General features: G+C 35.9%; 1 pseudogene; it reads right to left on the minus strand.

Moving 5' to 3' along the window:
* Positions 1-2576: 2576 nt before the first annotated feature.
* On the minus strand, positions 2577-2997 carry LOC110594493 (annotated as a pseudogene).
* Between the last annotated feature and the right edge of the window lie 2209 nt (positions 2998-5206).

The raw sequence follows: 5206 nt of genomic DNA on the forward strand, positions 1-5206 counted from the left end.
GTCTGAACTAGTTTGCATTCCCACCATCAGTGTATGAGCATTACTTCTTCTCTGCAACCTGGCCAACATCAGTTGTTTTTTTGGCTTATTTACTTATTTATTTTCGAGTAGGAGTCTTACTCTGTCACCCAGGCTAGAGTGCAGTGGCACACTCACGGCCACCACAGCCTCTACCTACTGGGCTCAGGAGATCATTCCACCTCAGCCTTCCAAGTAGCTGTAATTACAGGCATGTGCCACCACGCCCAGCTAATTTTTTGATGTATTATAGAGACGAGGTCTTGCCAAGTTGTCTAAGCTGTTCTCAAATCTGTGGGGTCAGGCAATCCTCTCACCTCCACCTCCCAAAGTGCTGGAATTACAGGGATGATCCACCACACCTGGCCTATTTTTTTTTTTGATGTTTTAATAACAGCCATTTTGACTAGTGTGAGATAATATCTCATTGCAGCTTTGATTTGCAGTTCTCTGATGAGTACTGGTGTTCAGCATGCTTTCTTGTGTTGTTGGCTGCTTGTATGTCTTCTTTTTGTCTTTGTCTACTTTTCAATGAAGTTGTTTGCTTTATTTCCTTGTCAGTGAGTCTATGTTCTTTATAGATTCTATTGCTAACACATTATATTCATTAGCATAACTAATTTTAGACTGAAACAAACTTGGTATTAAATGAAGACTAGTGCTGACCAATGATCTGATATACTGCCCACTAGTTTACTTAATCATTTTGAGCTTGATTTCCTACCTCTAAAATAGGTTATCTGAGGATGCCAAGCAAAAAGAACACATTTATTGAACAGCACCATTAAACTGTGTTGTCAGTAACAAGATTTTTAAAATCTGGCAATGAGTTTGCCATGAATTTATGTATAAATATTTGATTTCAAAATGTGGGAGTACCCAAATCTCACCATTGCACAAGAGACCTATGTAACAAATTTTCACCCCTTCAATCTGAAATAAAATAAACTCAAAAAATAAACAAATGATAAAAAATAGAATGTGGGAGTAAATTTCAAAAACATGAACAACTATGTTGAAAAATGCTGCTTTGTTATAATAATAGGGGAAGAACTTTAGTAAGAAAACATGTCTGTAGCTGGAGATTTATGTTCTGTTCACTTTTCACTGGAGTAATTATGATTCTGTTTCCCCATTAGTGTGTGTGCTGCCTGGAGACAATGGCTATCTTAGCCATGGCCACATCTCCAATATTTAACATAGTTTTAAACACATAGTAAGAACTCAGTTTATTGAATTAATTAATAATCTGTAATTCAATGAGCCAGAAAATACAAAGTTCCCATACCCCAACACTTGCTTAAAGTAAAGGAACAGCATGGAGTTTTATGAAAGTCTGAAAAAAATGCTTTTGGGTGTATGTTTCAAAATGCTTTGGAAATGAACAGATACATCTACTGGCTATCACTGATCACCAAACTCCAATAACTACATGAAACATGGATGCCCAGAATAAAGATTACTTTGTTCAGCCTCTGTAACTCTCTGAGTAAGTTCTTAACAATGAGCCAATTATTACCTTAAGTGGCAAACGCAATATTTGGGAGGTATCTCTAAGTGAAGATGATGAACCTTATCCTACTCTTTCCTGCTTTCTGGTGGTCATTTTGTTAATATAATCATTGACGTAAATAAATCATTTGGAACAACAAAATGACTTTGGGAGTGGAAGTCATGCATGTCAGTAAAAAATAGAAAGAACCAGTATTTCTGAGTTCTTCGTGGAGCAAAGTTACCATACTGGTCCTGGACAGTTTGTGTATAGACTTTAATTTAAGGGGGTGTCTTAGTCAAGTTTGTGATGCTATGACAAAATACCTGGGACTAGGTAATTTATAATAAACAGAATAGAAATGTATTCACTTATAGCTGTGGAGGCTGGAGAGTACAATATCAATGTGTCATCATCTGAAGAAGGCCTCCTTGCTATGTCAACACATGGTAGAAGGCAAGAGAAAAGGAGAGAGAAAGAGACACAGAGAAAAAGAAAACGGAAAGCACATGAGGGGACTGAATTTTCCTTTCTCTACTGATACCAGTTCCATTCATAAGGGTGGAACTGCCCTGGCCTAATCACCTCTTAAAAGTCTCATTTCTTAACATTGTTACAACAGCAATTAAATTTCAGCTTGAATTTTCAAGGGAACAAACATTCAAACCATAGAAGTGGGTATTGATTTCTATGCTGCTTAAACCAAACTTAACCATGACAGTAACAACTAACTACTTTGGGTTCTGATAAACTAAGTTAGTTGATCTCATCTGTGACCAGATTTTAGTTAAACTTTCATTTATGTTTTTAAAAAGTGTGTATAATCAGCTATTGCTATACTTATAAAGGAAATATAGTGAAAACAGACTTGTAAGAAGCAGATAGACTTACAGCAATTTATTAACTAGCTGTGTGACTATGGGCAAGTTATTTAAACCCCACTTGAACTCAGATGATCCAATTATTTTCCCTTGTGTCAATACTTTTAATGTTGTGTACAACAAATTATAGTTAAAAGCTGACTTTGACCAAGATGCAGCCCTCTTTCTATGAAGAGGGCACAGTGTTACAGTAAACCAAGTTTATATTCCACCATCAAGTGTGGTTATCCCATTACTTCACCTTGTGACAGGTCATGAAAAATATTTTCAGATTCAATTGTCTCATAATTACCCCTTAAAGTATGAAAGGTGTGAGCTTGAAAGAAATGAAAGATGTTGAACATGCTACACTGTCTTGAAATCCATTTATAATTTCAGTGGAGCAAATAAACCCTGAATGTTTCTCAGTGTGGAAAATTTCATGTTATCTTTGTTGGGTCAGAAATTTTTTTCTGATAATCAAGAGGATGACTAGGCAACATTTCATTTTTTGCACAAAGAAAAATCTTTCTGAAGAAGACCACGATTTTCAAAAGGTCCACTTGCTGAAAGTTCAGTAACTGGAAGAGTGTCCTTCAGTTGAGACACAGGTCCTCTGATGTTCATCATCAGTTGCTCTGCAAACAGCCCTCAGTCCCATTAAATTCAGCTGACTTCACCCAGAAGACTAAATTTTAAAAGGAGAGAATTGGATTATTGGGTAGACTAATGATAGGGAATTTAGGTTTGTCCAACCTTCATGATAGAAGAGAAACATGAAGTAAGAACCAGGTAGCCAGTTCCTCCCTAAAGATCAGATGCTGAGCTGGCATGAGAAGGGCTGGCCTTCCATGAACCTGAAATAGGAGACAATGAGAACCTGTTATCTTTTTGCTGAGTAAGTTTCTCACACATTTTTATTTTGCAGGGATATGATTTTGGTTCACAACTGTGAATGCGGAAATGCCAGGGTCCAGAAGCATAAAATATTCCCACTCTAAGTATGGTTTTAACTATGCTCCTCAAAGAACTCATGGCTCTACCACAATATTCAACCTTAGCACTTCTTAGCCCTTCAAATACTGTAGAATTTAAAAGGCAGTGGAGATATGACATGCAAAATTAGTTAGGATCTAGTCAAGAGACATAAAGCTAACCACTTGTTCTAATAGTAGAGGATGATTTTTTAATATACTAAACTTCCCTAATACAAATTATTTATTGAAGTTGAAAAGAATAAAAGGAAAAGGGGGGATGACAAAGTATCATGAAATAACAGTGGAGAGAAATCAGCTGTAACTCTTCTTGGGATTATTAAAACATAAATGCTTGGAGGAGGGTTCCTGTGGGGCTGGACTCGGACTTTTCAGGAGCAAATGCTGACCAGCTGCTAGTGGAAGTCCCAGAAGAGACCATAATAAGGCTGGGTCTATAAGTGTTGAGAAAAACTGGAAACAAGAACCAACTGCTAATGCTTAGTGAAGAAGTAGTGCTTAGGTGATGCTGAGAGGAACAGAAAACAAGACATAGCAACTGTCTCTTCTTACTCCCCCAGAATTTCTGTTCCCTAGAAGTAGAATCTAATAGAAAAGCCAAAAACATTATTTGTAGACTCTTCACCTTCATATTTCAAACCAGAATGTGTAAGCGGGAGGAGAGATTTAGAGCCGGGAGACAATGACTTAGTAATTGGCACAGAGGAGGTGTGAAATTATAGACGAAGATATAACATGGGAAGAAGATTCATATTTTATGAAGATATGAGGCTTAATTTAGATCAGGTTTTCTAAAAAAACATTAAAAAATTCTCTCTCTTTAATCAAAAAGAATATATGAGTTATTTTAAAAAGCTTCATTTTTCCCCCGAGGGGGGGAAAATCTGAAGAATATTAGTTCTGAATTTTATTTCAGAAGAAAACTTTATACAAGGCTGTGAATTAATACATCTCATTTTTAAAAGATATTACTGATTAAAAAGTTAAAGTCATAAATCTTATTTAAGCTAATTATTGTCAGCTCCTTTATGCAGAAGTCTATACAGAAGATCTTGAATATTAACATTCCTGGGGGGAGGATGCCCTTTTCTTTAATTGTAAATTAATTGGCCTAACTAGATAAATCCTCTCAGTTCTAAAATTCTAATTTCTCTACAGGAGAACACAGGATACAGTATAAGAAAATTATAAAACATTCTGTTCTATAGTTCATTTTAACCCTCCATATCCTATTTATTAATATTTATTATGTTGAGTACTCAGTTTCAGGAGCTTCAGAAAGGTAGTCGAAACATGCATTGAGAAGAATAGACAGATACCTTAACACCTCCTGTTTTTCTATTTCAGTTTTCCTGGGCAAAATAGTCTCAAGGAGTTTTCTCCTCTGTGATGCATTTTGTTGCTAATTAATTTCTTTTGAACTATGACTCAACTGCACTGAATCCTGTCAAAGATTGTTTTTATCCAGAAACAACTCAGAAAAAAGAGGAAAGGTTTTAGGGCATAATCCAAGTAAGAATGATGCCTTCAGAGCTGACATTCCCTGAGATGAAAGATTAGATATAAATAGATATGCAACTGTGTCATTATATAGTTATACTAATCCCAGTTTTATATAGTCATATAGTTATCATTAAGTCAGATTATAATATATTATCTTCAATGCTTCATGACTCACAGGTGCCTGTCCCATCAGATGTCACCTTGGGCACATATTTTTTTAAAAAATTAATGTATTTGTGATTGTATTTTACTATACCGGGCAGGTCAGCACCTTTAGAAGTCATATTTGGATTTGGGGAGAAAAAAGATGGCAGTGGAGCCAGTTGGACTGTGCAAGT

Source organism: Carlito syrichta, unplaced genomic scaffold, assembly GCF_000164805.1.
Source record: "Carlito syrichta isolate Samal-C Ts95f unplaced genomic scaffold, Tarsius_syrichta-2.0.1 Scaffold315645, whole genome shotgun sequence".
Taxonomy (NCBI): domain Eukaryota; kingdom Metazoa; phylum Chordata; class Mammalia; order Primates; family Tarsiidae; genus Carlito; species Carlito syrichta.